Here is an 18,274-nt window from a genome sequence, read left to right on the forward strand (position 1 = left end):
TCACTAACTTTCTTCTTGGGGTCCCTATAGTCCACAACGGACAAAAATCAAACCTCCTACGCCGCAAAGGGTAGATTTAAAGCTGTTAACTGTTGTAATTCCACTAACATATCAGTTTTACACCAGCAATTCCTTGGAATAATCCTGAGCCAGGGTCTGGGTAAAACCTAGGAGAGTCCACAGGAAAATAAAGTATTTACTCATTTCTTCTAGCTGGAAGACACGACGTGGCCTTCTGAAACCAGGACCTTCAAAACAGAATAGAGGTCAAAACTGTTAGCTGCAAAAAACATTCTAAATAACACAAACAGCATCAGTGTCTCTGCTTTCACTGTATTTCTTTCCATGGCCATAGCAAGAATGATAAGGCATGTAAAATTATTTCTGTCTATGGAGAGCGGTGCATTACTGCATTTCACTTGAAAGAGAGCAGTATCCAACCATATCGTGTCTAACTGGTTCATAGAAATTGCAACAGTCTATATCTCCATTATTTTTCTTTTCATAGCTATAAATAATTTGTTATGAGCCATGTGAAAATAAATGATTCCACTGTGTGACAAGGTGAGGCTCCATTTATCTTTAAACTGACTGGTACCCAACTTTGTCAAGTGCCTTTTGTGAACTTCACAGACATGTCTGCTTCCATGTCATGTCTGCTTACCACACAGGGAAAGAAAACACAGTGGAAACCCACCATAGTATCTACCAGCTTTGAAATTACTTAGTCAAATCTCCTCATACTAGTATTGGGACTGTCTGTAGAAGAGTCATAAAGCTCGTGTTTTCAAATATAGCTCTGAAGTGGCTCCTTTTCAATCGATGATACAGGTTGCATAAAAGTGCCTCAAGCTTTCCACAGTGCATAGTTTCCCTAGGAATGCAATAGTATATACAGAGCTGTATTTCTCTGTAGAGGATGTTTCTCTGCAGGCAAAATGCCCTGACAATCAGTGCTCAGACAATGTGCTGGTCATTTCAGACTAGGAGGCCTGATGGACTTTCAGTGCATTATCAATGAAATCCAAAACAATTTCTCTTAATGCAGTAAGTCTATGCTGTTAAATGATACCTTGCTCATACAAGCTACTGATGTACAAACACCAACTGATGCTCCCTGCACAGATGGGACACGTGCAGAAACAGAAAACAAAAGACCAATGAAAAAACACAGAATTTACTCGCATAGCCACAATTTGATTAGAGGTAACTGACATTCTGTTATTTTTGTTTTCATGTCATTGTGAAGAATAATGGGAAAGATAGTTCCTGTTCTACTTGTACCTTTTTAAGCTCTGCTCATTGTGATTCTTGTTTAGAAGGAGCTAGTTTTGATCAGGGTATGTGTGCATGTATGTGTGTATATGCATATAAACTTGCAAAGGTTTGCCTTGCTGCACACAAGACAGAGAACAAATTAAAAAGTAGGGATTTTAAGCAGCTTAGAATTTAGCTTTCCACATAAGCTGCTTAAATGCAACGGAAAGGGTAATCAATATGTAATCTTCCCTTAGCTCTTGAACAATGATGGATATGGAGGTTTCCAAAGCCTCATCACAGGCAGAAGTTAGACTTCTCCTTTCAATGGCTGGATAAATATTTGAACTGATTGTGTCAGCCTAATCCTTTGCAGTATAAAAATGCTACCTAGCTTCAGGAAAATAATATACTCCAAGATCAACCTAAAATAATTACAGAAGCTTCATACCCTTCTAGTTTTTACTAATGACAGCACGTTAAGATTAACAATACTATTATCAACATACAGTGGACATCAATAGACAGGTTTTCTGCGAAGTGGGAAGTCTGACAACTCTTCTTAGCTTCTTATTCTTACACATATTTTCCTTTGCTTTTCTTTCTTTCTTTTTCTCATGCTTCTAAAAATCACTAGTATTCCCTAACCATTATAACTATTGTTGTCTTATTGACACAGGTATTAGTTTTGTGATGCATGCAGACCACAGAGTACTTTATAAAACAGGCCACAAAAGTCTTTAACCTTGTCAGAGATGGGGAAATAGAGGCACAGAAAAACAAATTTACTCTCCCACACTTGAATCCTATCCCCATGCACAACCCAACAGGCTATCTCTGCAGGAGGATCTGGATAGGCTGGACCGATGGGCTGAGGTCAACTGTATGAGGTTCAACAAGGCCAAGTGCCAGGTCTTGCACCTGGGGCACAACAACCCCAAGCAGAGCTACAGGCTGGGAGATGAGTGGTTGGAAAGCTGCCAGGTGGAGAAGGACCTGGGAGTAATGGTGGATAGTCACTTGAATATGAGCCAGCAGTGTGCTCAGGTGGCCAAGAAGGCCAACAGCATCCTGGCTTGCATAAGAAGCAATGTGGCCAGCAGGGCTAGGGAAGTGATCGTCCCCCTGTACTCAGCTCTGGTGAGGCCGCACCTCGAGTACTGTGTTCAATTTTGGGCCCCTCGCTACAAGAAGGACATCGAGGTGCTTGAGCAAGTCCAGAGAAGGATGATGAAGCTGGTGAGGGGTCTGGAGAACAAGTCTTATGAGGAGTGGCTGAGGGAGCTGGGGTTGTTCAGCCTGGAGAAAAGGAGGCTCAGGAGCGACCTTATCACTCTTTATAAGTATGTTAAAGGAGGCTGTAGTGAGGTGGGAGTTGGTCTATTCTCCCATGTGCCTGGTGACAGAACAAGGAGGAATGGGCTAAAGTTGCACCAGGGGTGTTTTAGGTTGGATATTAGGAAGAACTGCTTTACTGAGAGGGTTGTTAGGCATTGGAATTGGCTGCCCAGGGAAGTGGTAGAGTCACTATCCCTGAAGGTCTTTAAAAGACGTTTAGATGTAGAGCTTAGGGATATGGTTTAGTGGGGACTGTTAGTGTTAGGTCAGAGGTTGGACTCAATGATCTTGAGGTCTCTTCCAACCTAGACAATTCTGTGATTCTGTGGTCTTGTTTAGACAGTGTGTCAAACAGTATAAGCTTGCACAAAGCACATGCTGCTCTACATTACCACCAATGCTCAGATTGCAATTATTTAAATATTTTCCTCTCTTTTTTTTCCCCTCTCAATGTAACATGAAATATATTAAGGAATTTGGAATTAACATAAATATAATCTATTAAGCTACACTTGCAATGTACTAAGTAACATTTCCTATTGTATGTATGCCAGGGATATTTTATTAAGGATATTCCATATCCTCAGACATACTGGATTCAGTGCTACTGTAAGAAAGCCTAAATCTAAATGCTGTCTGGTAGATTGCAGAGAGTTAGAAGTCCTAGTTCTAGTTTTACAATGGGTTTATCTAGCAGTTTTGGTAAGTTGTAACACTTTACTCCAGTAGTTGTAACTACTTTACTCCATTTGTGTAACAGGGTATTGGTAATTATCACTTAATATTTTCAGGACCAATGCTTTAAAACGGATTAATTTAACTGAAGAAAGCATTTTGAATCAAAGTAGTTTACAGTAAAAAAAAAAAAAAAAAAAAGAGAGAGTCGTTAAATTACAGTTGTTTTTCCTTTGTGGGCTAGGCTTTTGAGTGATTTGTTCTGGAATATTTTGTGAATATGTGCAGAACTGTACAGGTGTACTCCACTTTAAGAAGTACATGTGCTGCTCCACCACTCTACCTGTGACTGTGCTCTCCAAACATAGCTCATTGCCTCTAACATGCTTTGCATGTTTCAGGGAGGAATAATTCTATTTATGCAGTATTTTCTATTTGAGGCTTTCAAAGCACAGAATCTTAACAGTTTTATTACATTAAAGCTACATAACACTTCTTTGTGTGACTTTCCTGCATCATTTAGCTATAAAATGAAATAAAGCATATATTACAGCACTTCTAATTTGAGTTCTGCACTTCAGTGACATCCTCATTTTCCCTACCGCAGTGCTAATTAACTGTGATGTATGATAATCATTAATGAACCGAAGTTCCACTAGGCAGCAAATGAAGGTTATCTGTATAATTAGCATTATGGCTAAGTTGTGAGGCAAGGAATTTTCCTAATTAACAGAACTAAAACTAGACCGGGCAAACAGGAATGAGTGTAATTAAAATTTGATCTCCCTCATCCTGAAAACAGACTGCCCACAAAATAGAGAACTTTGTGTAAATGCTTATAGAGCATGGAAGGGTTGGGGCAGGTTTCAACACATTTCTCTCATGTCACTTTTTCTATTTTCACCTGTTATCTTTGCGATTTCATGAAGAAACTTGTCTTCCAACACAGATGGTAATCTGTCACATATGGATTTAGGTGTCAGCTATTCTCCTCCAGGACATATCCACTCTGGCATTATCCACCAACCAATCAATAAAAGAGTCTGCTAGGCTGCCAAGAGATCAATCACCTTGTAAAACAAACATTATGTCCTATTATTTTCTTATTACAGTTAATTAGATTTATAAAATACAAAAAGCGTTGAAAGCAAAAAACTTAGAAATGCTGTCAGAACAGTTTAGACCCTGATTTTTCATTTGTGAAAGGGAAGGGATTTACTAAATCTAATATTAAAAGAAAGGATTTCCATCTAAAATTTTGCTGAACACTGAATTCTTTTTTAAACTTAAAAACATGTTAGTGCAATGCTACCAACCCAAACAGTGCAAGCTGTCTTAAGACTGTGATGCTAGAATGTGAAAGGGACTGGAGAAATCAAGAGATAAGGGTACTCCAGTTAATATAGTCTAGGTGGAGGTAAATGCAAAAACTACCAAAAAAAGAAAAAAAAAGAAAAAAAAAAAAACACAAAAGCAATAGAGATCACAGAAAATATAGTTAGCTTTCCTCCTTCTGTAAGATTTTATTAATCAAAGTGTTTTCTATAATACACTGGAGAGAGATACGTATACAATTAGGATTCCTGACTGTACCTGGGGACAACAAATAATGTCTCTCTGGTACAAAGCATCTGGAAAGTTAAGTACATTAGACTCTGATGGCAATAACGACAGTTTATATGTAGAATTGGAGGCTGCGTTTAAAACGGTGGTACAGAATTGTGCAAATATATAGGGCTGACTACTTCTCTACTTTAATTATTCATATAGACACTATACCATAATAATTCTATATTTAATTCTTATCTTCTATATGCAGGAAGAGCTGAGACAGAAAAGAACTATACAAGTTGCTGAAGGTTACAATCAATGACTACAGTAAAGGAATTAATTCAGTGTCTCCTAAAAACATTAAAAAAAAAAAAAAAAGAAGTAGAAAATACAAAACTGTCTGAGCTAACACACTTGGGCAACTTCTCTGTACTCTGTCTCACTAAAAAACAGTGCCTTGCTCTAACAGTATTTAATTTCTCCATGCAATCTCAATGAAGAGCATGGGGCTGGTGAGAAAGCTGGGCACTACTGGACAAAGAGAAAAGAATCTCCAGACTTAGCATATTAGCTTAATTTACCTTAACTGTTAGTTATTTTCATTTTTCTCCTTGGAATTGTTGCTTGCTCAGGAAGATGCATGTTTATTTTCAAGAATCTCAACTGGCACCTAAAAATTGCTGTACTTATGTTTGATTTAATTAAATACAATTAAAAAATGAAATTGGTATTGGATAAGGACAGTTGAAGATACTGATGCTCTCCCTAAAATCCCATTGAAATTGTGTTGGCTTTACTATGATAAAGGTACTGTTGCTGAAAAAGACAGCTGAATACTATTAACCCATGATAACTCAAATCCCTTATTGCTGATAATGAATCAAAGAAAATTGGCTGGTGACCAAACATTAACCCTCCAAAACTTTTGGAAGACATTTCTTCACCCAACCAAGGATCAGTTCTGTACCATGGAAGACAAATACTTTACTGAGAGCAGGATCTGGCCATATAAAAAACAAGCTGTAATTTATGATGAAAAAAAAAAAATGAAAAAAAGTACTGTAAGTTTTGAATGTTGGTAGCTATGATTATGTGAGCAGTCAACTCCCAAATTACAGAAAGCACCGTACATTTTTACATAATAAACTGTGGTTGCTCTTCCTCAGGGACCTTTATATTACTGAATAAATTTAAGGTCTTTTCAACAACTGAAATGCAAAATATGACCCTCCCAAGCATTAATTTGAATGATTTGGCATTTTCAAAGGGGAGGTTCACAAAGACAAATAACAACTGCAAGTTTCCAGGGAGCAGGGATATTGCCTACTCATGAAAAAACCCTAAGTTAGTACACATGAATTTATTTTGTGAGGATAGATGGAAACCTTGTGAAGGAATGAAACTGAATGAGTTACATGGCAGCTGACCCAAGTCTGCAATTTTTTAATGGAAGATAATCTGTTATATTAAATTTGTCTGTCATGACCGAGTGTACACCAGACAAATGAATTGAATGTCTTAAACCTAAAAAAAGGCAATCCCCCAGAAAGGGAAGGAGCAGTGGAAGTTTCACAAAGTCTGAATTAGATAAAGTTACAGCAACAGTTAGAAGGCAGATGTTACTCACGGTTCTATTTCTTAGATTCTGTTCTCCACCAATTCTTTTTTTTTTCTTTCTTTCTTTCTTCTATTTTTTTTTAATTGCCTGCCATCCTGTTTTCTTCTTTTACCTGTGTTGTTATTTAAAATTTTAATTTCCCCTAATTTTTTAAATCCCATGGGTTTATCACTTCATTTTTCCTCACTGTGACCTGGAATGTCACTTCTCTCTTAGAAAATCTGGGTCAGATTATGTCTAAAATTAATCTAAAATTAATTGTTCTGCTGCTCTCTCAAAATATATACCCATCAGTCAATGTCCAGTCCTCACTTTTCTGATTCCTTCCTTCTCTAGGCTTCTTATCACTTGCAGCCACCTATCACCAAATATTTTCTATGCTTTCTCCCTGCAAAATGCTGCGTATTTCCTCTTGGTGACAAGCATCTCTTTCTCTCTCCAACGTCTTCTTCTCTACCACATTATGGTCTCACCACCACCTCTGCCCACCTTTCTCCTTTCTCTGTGCCTCCCTCTGTCTCTTGGTCAGATGGTCTATCATCCAATCACATGCCAGATTAGCCTTTGCAATGACAACAGTCAAATCTCTGTTTTCTTCAAAAAAGTGGGGAAAAAAGCAGAATCCAGTCACCTCTCAGTCTTTTCAGTCTTGAAACAGTTGTTTCCACAGCAGCAGTGCTGGGCCAGATGACTACAGCCCCTTCTTTGGGCATGACATAGAGCTCTTCACTGAGAAGCTGCAGCTGCCTGCCAGATGTTGTTACCATTTTCCTCACATTAGGTTGATCCTATTTGTTCTTTGTCTTGAGACTGGTTAACATTGGTATAATCACATAAAATGAGTGTGGCCTCAGCAATAAGGCTATTGCAGTCAGGCTTTCATGTTTGCTTCTTTAATCCACGTTTTGGTAGATATCTTGAAAATGTTTTTGTAGCTACCTTGTGAGATTGTGCTCTAGTCTGATTTTCTTGTCATCGCTATCTTTTCTAAAACAAGCAGCTTCTCTGATAAACTGAACTTGACCACTGTTCTTCCACCAGTTTTCCCTCTCTGAATTCTGAGCTTTATGAGTTTTCTCAGATACAGATTATCTTGCAGCTTGTTCAAGTCCTACCAAAACAACAAAAATAATTTCAAAACTGCCTCTCTTGTTTAGTATTCCATTTTGTCTTTAATCTTCCTTTTGTCTCCTCTATGTAACAAATATTGAAAATTTCCTTTGCTTCTTCCTCCATCAACTACAAGTCCACCCATTATCTCTGCAGTATAGCCCATGTATACAGTTTGTTCATATGTCAAGGAATCCTGTGTAGAAACATTTACTGGATTGCACTCTGACATGGTCTTCTCTCCTTTCCCAAAGATGTCACAAAGCATGCATTCTCAGAAATTCTCACCAGTACTCAAACACAACACGACTGCTGTTTTCATGACAAAAATCTTAATTTTCCTCTAGTTTAATGTTGCTTTTTCTTTACTCTTTTCTTCAGTTAAGTAGCTGCATCCATTTTTTCACACTCCTAAATCACCAATTAGCTGCCTTTGGTTGCCTCTTTGGCACAAACACCTCTATTTTCTTAATAAGGGTTTTGTCAGAAGCAGTGGATTAGGAAAGGGGAAAGGCAGGTAGATCCTTTGCTGTTGCTGCAACATCTATCCAGAAAATCTGTCCATTTCTATATATCAAAAAAACAGTTTGAGATTCACACAGTCCATGCTGCCTTTACCAAGAAGCTATCTGCTTGCTTCCTGAAAATGACACGTGACCTTGTCCTTTAACTATGCAGAAGCACTGTAAAATTGTCAGAACTTGTTTGCCAGAAGACATTCTATAGAAAATTCAGCCAGTTTTAATTGTACGTTTAATTGCACATTTAATTTGTGTAACATAGAGCTATACAGAAGGTGACTATTTTTGTTCCTCCTAAAAGCACAAGTCTAGTTACTGGAGAACCTTCATTTCCATTACCATCTTTCTTCACGTCATTGTCATGTTCATGAATTTATTTAGGTGCTGACTTCTCACACAAGGCAAGTATGTTCCTCTGACCATTCACCCCTCTGCATCATACAGTTTATGTATGCAAATACATAAGAGGTTTTTGCATTTGATTTTTTTTCTTGTTTTTAGAATAAAAGATGGGCCTTAACCACAAGATTTGTATTTGATTCAAACCCTTTCAACTCCTGCAAACTACAAAGTTGGTGAGACCTTGGGTTTGCTTCAACAGTAAATAAATTCATTGTTATAAATTCAACTTCAGCTCTTTCTCATTCCATTGTGTTCAGCATGGAGAGGCCAAAGTTATTTTTTTGTTTTGATTCATGGTTGTAGTGGAGTGTGATCATATCTGACCTCTTCTGTTTTCTGATAGCTTTTTACTTACATGTATGGAGAAGCAAACTTAAATGGCATTTATATTTGAACATGAACTTATTTCTCCTTACAAACACTGGGAGGGTAAGTTGCTATAGCTTGAAAGCAGAATCATGTAAGGGCTCTGATGGAAGTAGAGTTGCTATATAATGAATTATGAAAACTAGATCATGATTTGACTATTCAGAAGTTTACTCTAGGTTTAAGTTGTTGAGAAGCAGGGAGAAAGCTATCACGGAGAAAGAAGGACTCAGAATAAACCACTGAAGTAAACTGAAGTTACTGAAGTAAACACTTAAGGGCTGTTAACAGACAACACATACTCAGCTTGCAGACGGGCTTTGAGAAACAGGATAGGGCCTGGTGTTGATAAAAATCCAGGATGTTTGATTTCTGTGGAGTAGGAAGTTCTTCTTAGAGAGTGACACAGCAGGTAGAAGGAAACCAAAGAGGGACTAGAATTTTATGCTGCATCAACTACCACGTATGAAGGGAGAACATGGGCCTGTTTGCACCACTGTAATAACATCTACTCTTTCCTTATATTTTGTTTCTATTGTTGAGATTAAGAACAGTCTCTTTCTCAAGACTCACTGGTCAGACACTGAAGGGAAGTGGAACAGCTAACCCAATTCAGATGGACTTTCAAGGCAAGTAAGGTAGATATCCTATAGGCTGGGATTAGGCTATTTGCATGCACTTATGAGCATGTTATTGCAATAGGATCAGAGTTCAGAGCATGCCAGCTGTTCCATGTTATCTCCCAGTGCACAGATTTTTAAGGAGGTACCTTAGCTATATAATGAAAGACTTCTCATCCCATTAGGAATGACCAAAGCTGATACACTTCTTTTACCTCAGGGTCACAAATTCTGACCATATTCTAAAAAAATGGGAAATTGCGTGATTCCTGAGAGAAGTAAAAGGCATGAGGTGTAAAATCGAAGTCAGTGCTCACTGAGAGCTGATGCACAGAAGAAAGGACAGAGGTTCTAGCTTGGTATCCATGTCAGGAACAAAATGGGCCTTGGGGATCAAAGGAAGAATGGCAGAAGGTGTAATCTATACAAAGACCTGAGAATAACAACCTCTGTTTTAAAAGTGAACTAGTAATTTTTAATTACTTTTTTTTTTTTTTTTTTTTTTTTGAGGTTCTCAACTTGAAATCCCACAAAGATCCAGCTTGCTGAAATGTCTGAGAATCTTCCCCTAAAACAACTGAATTTTATCTAGCTGATCACCTAAAAACCTTTTTTTTTCACTAGCCACTCCAAGAAACCATGGCTCCATTTGCTCAGGTCAGCCTCTTCAGAGGGTCCAAACACTCACTGTGTCTCAATCTGTTTCCATTTGCAAAATTTTGTCTTTCCCTTAGTTAACTATTCACAGGCTTTGAGGAACATGCATATGATTGCTCTGGAATACAGCAATCCAACCCAGATAGCTTTATGTATGTGCAGCAAGAAAAGCTATTTATTAGCTTAAATGAGAACCTGCTCTCACTAGTCATCACTGTACCTTGACTGAGTAAGGCAAAAGGACCATTTTCTATATACTACTTCCAAACCAAACTATGAACATAAGGCAACATATCAGCAGAACGTTAGCAAAATTTAATGTGCTATACACCAAATTAGGCTGCCATCAAGTAGCAATGGTATAAACTAATACTAAAATCATGAGTACAACTGCCTTATTAACTATGTAAGTTATCTTAAAGAAGCATCGCTGAAGTATAGGCCATTTCAGGTTCTGCTATTATCAAGGGAAATGAATCAGAAGAAAAGGTAATAAAACAAAGGCCTCTGCCCTTTCTGGCTTTGCCAGAGATCCTGTTTAAAAAACTCACTGGTGCTGTAACCTTGTGGTTGACATTTATGCAGATATTTGCTGGTGCCACACCACTCTGACTGCAATGGAGTCATGACTGACAGCAGCTTACTTCATTTCAGTTTATTCTTTCATGCCATTTGTATATATGCTTTTTCCTTTTTTCAAGAAGGATCACTGGAAAATGCTAATAGCCCATCATGGCTAATGGCTCAAATACTTATGTTTTGCAAAAGCAGTATGTGTCCAATGGGGAAGAAGCTAAACAGATGTGTGAAAAAACGTGATTCACCATCATGCTGCTAGAGAAAGGTGAGCTGGAAAAAAGCTGTTTTTTTATGTCTCAGGACCTGCTCTGGGTGCTAATCCATCTATTGACACTAACACCAGTAGTCTTTTCGTTGTGCGGACTATCTGCGGACCGGTATCACACTAAAGAACAGTGCTAATGGGGGACGCAGAGAAAGTATATATGCCAATCTCAAGTAGTAGTAGTCCAGGCAGCTATGAACAGTTTTGCTTCTATAGGTAACCTCTAGAAGTTTCAACTCTTCGGGAGACCATTCAAAATCATTTTAATTTAAAATGCTAACATACTTGAATGTATGTAACAGGGAGGACAAGAACAGCTATGCAGCATGGTATTTTAGTGAATCCAATGTAATTCTTAATCTGAGATTAGGTGTTTAACCACCTTGGCTCACTATGTTCATGTAGCTATAACGTGACTACTAAAGGCAAAATCAGTAGGAAATATTGCAGAGACAGCAGAGAGAAAGGTTACGCACAGATTCCTACCCACTTCATGCTGAATTGAAGTGACAATGGTTCCTTCTAGACATTAATGGGTATGAGTCATCTTCTTGGTTTACTATTATCAATATATATATCTATATATTTTTCCCTTCTTCCCTCTGAAGAGAAAGTTCCTTCATACTTATCAGACCTGCAGCTAGTGTGCTTGCAAATGCATATGAGACTGTTTTTCAAATCCTACATTTCCTGCAGTGAAAGGCAGATTGCCATGCTATCTCCCTCCAAGTAACTGTTCCAGTCATAGATGAGCAGAAAACAACCTTTCACAACCTTTCTGACTTACTAAGCATGGGAATGCCTGCCAGAGCAAGTAAACCAAGAAAGAAAGATCAATTTTCCATTGTAATTCAGATTTGAGCTTAGGGTAACTGGAATTTGACTTAGTATGCACCTCAGACACTGGCAGAAATTCAGGCACTATAGAATTTTGCAGGTGAAAGTTTAGGTCCTTTGTGAATTTACATTGCTTGAAGCTATTCAGAAGGTAAGTAACTAAATTATGTGGCTGTGCACCTTCAAATTGAAGCTATGCACCCCAGCAGAAAACTCAGGGGTAGTTTTCAGCATGCTGTTTTAGTGATGTCTTCTCTAATGCTGCTTATGCATTTATGAAAAAGTTATGTATAGCTTTATTAAAAGGATGGTCTCATTTAAACAGAAGTCTATGAATTTTCTGTGGGAATCAAACCCAAGGAAAGCTTTTTGTATTTTTTGTATTAAGAAAGAACACTAGAACAATGCCCAAAGAAAAAAAAAATCATATGTATTTATTTGTGCCTGTCTTGCATACGTCTCTTAGGTGAGACAAATTTTAGTTCAGAAGACCTGCTCCAAACCTATGGACTTGATTCTAAGGGCACTGAGTCACCTACATGATGTGAAAAGTATGGTTGTACGTGCCACTTTAGTTACATCTGGCTTGCTGTAAATTTGATTGATGCATGTATTTCACATGGGTTATCTTGCACAGAGATATATTTTACTGTCATGTAATAACTTTTCTGTAAATTCTGTAACTTTTACTGGCATGCAAAAAGAATGCTGAGTCAGGCATATATACAAAACAAAATGTTAGTTCATCATAGATAATTACTCCTACTGCAGAAAGTTCCCCATTTAAGCAATCTGTGAAAAAATATACTACTCTGATTATCAAATCAATCACAGTCAAATAAAATAGAATCGTAACTCAAGTGAGCCAATAGTTGACGTAACCAACTAACAACTGCATCTTACTAATGGTAAACAATACAAGTAACTTACAACTCCTGGTGTTCCTTTTAAAAAAATGAGGAAACAATTTCGAGTTTCATATAAATTGATTGGGATTGACAAGATGCAATTTTGTCAATTTAATCCAATTTAGAGAAAACAAAACAAAACAAAACAAAACAAAACACAAATTTTAAGTAATTTTGACTAATGGAATGATGGAGGAAATCATAACTGTTCACAGATATTTTATAGCCAGGAAATGAAGCCAAATTAGCCAGCTAAACTGTTCATTGTGAGCTTTTCACTTTGTGTTAGTGTGTTCTGAGTGAAAAGAGGGGAAAGCCTTCAACATTTGAGTCAGATTCTTGTACCAAACTGATCCAAGCATTAATTTTACACATTTAATTTAATGAAACCTTTCAGTTCATATTTAACAAAACACAATGTAGTCTGCTTCATTGAAATTCATTCCATAACAAAACCTTTCCTGACAGAAACAATTTCATTTTCAAAATTTAATGAACTTCTGGGTTTTCTTCTTTTTTTCTTTTTTTTTTTTTTTTTTAATCAAAAAATAATTTAAAATGCATTCTCCTGACATAATAGGCTGCAATTAAGAATGATAAAAATGTGAAATTGCTATGTCAATCTAATAAAGCCAATATAAAAATTATCTTCTATTTCAGTAAACTTTGATTAGGTCGTTTGACTGAAATAGTTCAGTAGTCATTATGCTCCCGGTTTTCACTTATAGATTGCTTAATGATAAGGAAGGTTACAGAGTTGAGTTAGTGGATAAACCAGTCAATGATAAGGCATTTCTGATGCTCCCACTGCAGGAGAGTCAAGTATTTAAGCATGTAAGTGACACATTTCTCTGCTGCATCTGATTGCAAAAGGATGGGGGCCTGTTTCAAAGAAGTAGAGAGCACACCACATTGCTGGGTAACCATGACAATGAGACAGCAGGAAGAAGAAATGTTTGCCTAAACAACATCCAGTCACATAACCCCAGCATAACACTGCTCTAGCTAAATACGCCAGAGGGCTAAGAAGGGCTTACTTAGTGTAGAACAGTAAATAAAATGTCCCATCCTTAGGTGTAGATGTGCATGGACCTTTCTGTCTTCTAAATACACGTCTGTAAGATCACCTAGGCTTGGCAAAGTTCTGTTTGTGTGCAGAAATTAATACTGTTGTATTTAGCAACGTTATTGATGTAACATCACAGTGCTACTAAAATCAAGCACATTTTGGCCCAGCTGAGGACCTACCTCCCCAAAACCCTACTGTCAAGCCTGACTGTGAAAGTGAAGCAAAATAGCATGTTAGCTAATCAAAATAATACACATCTTGCTACTATTGCAAAAAAATCTATGGGCCACTGCAAAGTTAGATGCTTTACAGAAAAGCCATATTTAAGATGTGGCTTTTGTTCCAGACATCTAGAAATCCAGTTATGCTTTTATTCTCCTGCTTTAGAATTATATTCACTCTGCCATTTGAGTCTAGGAATTTGGAGAGTACTGCACCCTGCACAGACTGTATCTTTGTGTACAGTGCTCAGAAGCTGCATTACTCTGGGGCACAGGAGTGCCTCAGGGGGCACAGTTTCTTTGTCATATCCCTGAGGCAGAGATGGCTGATGCCACACTTCTACATTTTACACCTTGCCAGAAGCCCTTGCCCTAATTGCTTCTTAGAGCCCACAAAACAACTCCCTGACCCCCCTTTTTTGTTGTTGTTGTTCAATACAGTTTGGCAGCTGGATTTAAACAGTTCAGAAAATAAACTAGTCTGACTTCAGTCCTCTTGAACCCCACAGGTTTTTCTCAAATGAATCTTCCACTTTATCAGCTACATAGATTCTATTTAATATAATTAAAATGTTGAAGTGATGAATCTTCTCACTGAGAGCAAATTATGGCTGAATACATGAAATGGGTACTCAGCAGGAAAGGTGCACAGGTACCAACAAGCGAGGGAGCAAGGAACTGGAGAACTCCGATACACACAAGACAGGGAAAATTAAAAAATGGATAGGAAGCAATGAGCAATAAGCATCTTGGGCCACTACGTCTTTTAATCTTGTGTCTCCCTTTCTGTCTGTGTTAGCTGACTTCTGTGGCATGACTTGGTAGGCATCTAAGGAAACGAACTACACACTGTTTTGGCATGCATAGCACAATAATCAACGGCATAAAATCAACTCAGTATCAAGCTGGGATCACCGAATTATGATGGCAGGAGAAATTAAATAACATTAATAAGAAGGTGGATATGGAATTCTTTCCGTCTGGGACATGCCTCTTTTGTTAGTTGACAATGGTCTGCATGGTTTGGCTTACTAACAGACAAGGCTAACACCTGATTAGAAAGCTGAAGGGAAAAAAGAATCATTTTCTATTCTGCACCAACCCAGCTGAGAAAATTTGAAACTAATTAAAGAACAGTAAAATGTTAATGAATCTGTGTCCCAGTCACCATTCATGTAACTGAAGGTTCCTCTACCTATATCACAGACAGCACTTTTGCTCATATTTCAACATGAGATCACATAAGTAGCAATGTGTAAGGGAGAAAGAATCAGAGATAAAAAAAGATTTTTCAAGCTCCCCTCTTCAGCTCCCAGAAACCAAAATAATCTTCCTCTACAGCAGTACTCCTATTGGCTATGCTGCTACCTGTACATACACCATGGTAAGACTTTATTCACAATGATTTTTCATTATTTTATTGACATTTGATATAGACCAGACTGCACTCTGCATTAACTAAGGGAGCCTGATTCTTTGAGGTCCACTAAACTCCCATTTCCCACTGGGCCTGTGAAAGAGGTTGATGCACAAAGCCACTGAAGATAGGTCCCTTGCAATACTTGGAACTTGCTTTCCCGCAGCCTCCATTCTCTGCTATATTGGGAAAGAGCCAGGAGAAATACCAGCACTTCAGTCCCAACTCAGTTTTTTACTCTGTGGTTTGAATCCCAGCTTTAATGAAAAAACTATAGAATTTGAATTATGGTATAGCAAAGAAAGTGTGGAACAATTAGTTATGTTTAAAGAATTACAAACTCTTTCCTGGGATTTTTTTTTTTTTCATGAAAACTTGTATTTTTTCTACACTAAACTGTTAATGAACTTCCAAACTACTAAACAGAAACAAACAAACAAACAAAAACTGTGTACATATTGAACAGCAAACTCTTTTTCCATTACATGAGTCAACTAAGAATTTTTGTTATTTTCAAAATACGCATATTTATTTCATGAATGTAAAAATAAAAATGTTCTTTAATATATCTGAATCTCTGATTAAAAAAAAAAAAAAAAAAGGAAGAAAACAGGCAACAGGCAACAGATTTCCGTAAAATACCAATATCGTAAAAACACAATTGCCTATTGAGGCAATCACCTACTAGTGAGTTAAAACTACAGATTAGTAAATTGCATAATGCCCCCCTTGGAGTACTCAACAGTTCAGATGTTTCTCTGAGTCTTATTTAAGCCTCTTCAATCTCAGCAAATACATAATTTCAAATAGTAGTTGTACTGTGTTAAATGCCATAGAAAGGGAAATGCCAAAATGGACTAAAAAATCATAGACTTCCCAATAAAAACATTATTTTTGGTAGACATTATTTTGCTAAATTCAACCTAAACATGATAATCATTTTGCTCAACCCCCAATTGCATTTTTTGCTGAATACATTAATTATCCCTCCAATTTCTCTCACCTTTTCTTACATGTCTTGCCTCTCTTGTTTTCCTTTAATAGATAATCTTTCTCCCATATTTAAAAATATAACCTTTCTTAACATCATGCTTTTATGTAAAACCTCCCTTGGAGATGCTGCCACATTTGATAGGCTTTGAAACTCTGTGCATGAAAGACAGGATGTGATAACTCTATGATACCTGAAGATGCTTCAATGGGCACTCAATAGGTAGTCCATTACTCTTACCACACAGATATGATTGTTACAGAGAGACGGAACAATGTACTGTATATACAAGAAAGAGTAGTGCAGTCAAATCAAGCAGAACAAAAAGAAAAAAAAAAAAAAAAAACAAAATCAAAAACTTGAGAAGATCACTCTTTTCTTTTGTTTCCTACGAAATTCATGGGAAAAAATGTGTGAACACTGAACTTTTCCACTCCAGCCTTTTCTGGGCTCTTCCTATAAGCCGGAGAAGCAGAGAAGGCGTCAATTTTGCTCTGCCAGAATGCTCACTATTGCAGTCAGAAGATGTAAATCTCGTGGAGCAGTCCTGACTAATGGTTGTCTGCATAATCTACAGAAGCAGCTTCATTGGTCATTTTAAGAGCATGATTCTTCACAGATTTAAATGGGAAGTTACTTGGGCTTCAGGGAAGTAGAATCTAGCTCAGAAATCTCACAGTGTAATACATTACAAAAATATTATTAATTTCAGTTAAATTAAATGAAAAACATACATTTTACTATTTTATGATGACAAGCATTTCCCAAAATGTCAATAAATGTTAAAAAGAAATGACCTGGTTGGTTTGTTCAACCATATGAGGGAATTTCAATTTGCTATTTATTTTAAGTAAAAATGTATCTGCAAAATCATAAAAATACAGATTCTGTTTCTCTTATTTTCTTATAAAAAAGGGAGAATGAAGACAAACGTGAAAGAGCTTAAAGCTATGGTATTTGGTTTGAGGATCAGTTGGACTTTTCATTTTGTCTGTAGCACTAATTATAGATTTGATTATTATATAAATATTGTTTTGTGTTAGCTCTATGGTCAGACTTCTAAATTTAGAATTCTTTTTTTTTTTTTTTTTTTCATGATGTAGTTTCAATAATAAACATTATGATCATCCTAGGTGTATGTTACAGCATTAAAATGCTTCCTTTTTAGGCACTCGGTGGAATCGCGGCTACTGCTCAGATATGGCTTAGTTAGTCTGCCTTTAAAAATGAAGATTTATTTTTATGTGGCTTGAACTAAAACAACGGAGTTTTAATGTGTACTCACTCTTAACTATTAAAATTGTGTGCAATGGCAGTTTAAATGTTTTATTTTCAAATAAACAAGCAAATGGACTGTTATTTCTATAAATACTAATAGAATCATGCCCAAGCACTGGGAGTTTTCAGCCTGGTGCAAGAGAAAACCACACATTTTCTGTTTATTTTTTGTGGGTTTTACTATTTTAAGTAACATCAAGGCCTGAACTGGAGATATTCTGACATTTCTGGTTACTTTGAAGAAAAAAAGTCCCAGTAGTTTCTTAGCAAGTTAGGTCAGTTTATGCTAAGTCACTGAGTGACAAAAAGTATTCTCCATGACGACAATATATGCAATGTCCTTCTGGACAAGGGAAAATAGTTGATGGAGTCAACAAGCATGTTGCAAGCATGTATGCAAAACTGCAAGCATGTATGCAAAACTACTTACAGTCCTGCAAGCATGTATGCAAAACTACTTACGTGCACAGTACCATCAAGTGTCATTCTGCAGGGGTATTTGAGAACTGTCCCTGTCTCCTTAACTGAGAACAGATGCTGACAGTGGTATCAGATGCTCTTTGCTGTTCTCCCTCCCTGTATCCTCAGCATGAA

The 18,274-nt window shown here is 37.1% G+C and overlaps 1 protein-coding gene across 8 annotated transcripts in view; it reads right to left on the bottom strand.

Moving 5' to 3' along the window:
• The window catches only part of SCUBE1 (signal peptide, CUB domain and EGF like domain containing 1), a 255,507-nt gene that overhangs the window by 61,969 nt on the left and 175,264 nt on the right, over nt 1-18,274 (bottom strand). The gene's annotated exons all lie outside the window — the stretch shown is intronic.

The sequence above is a fragment of the Anas acuta genome, chromosome 1, assembly GCF_963932015.1.
Source record: "Anas acuta chromosome 1, bAnaAcu1.1, whole genome shotgun sequence".
Classification (NCBI taxonomy): Eukaryota; Metazoa; Chordata; class Aves; order Anseriformes; family Anatidae; genus Anas; species Anas acuta.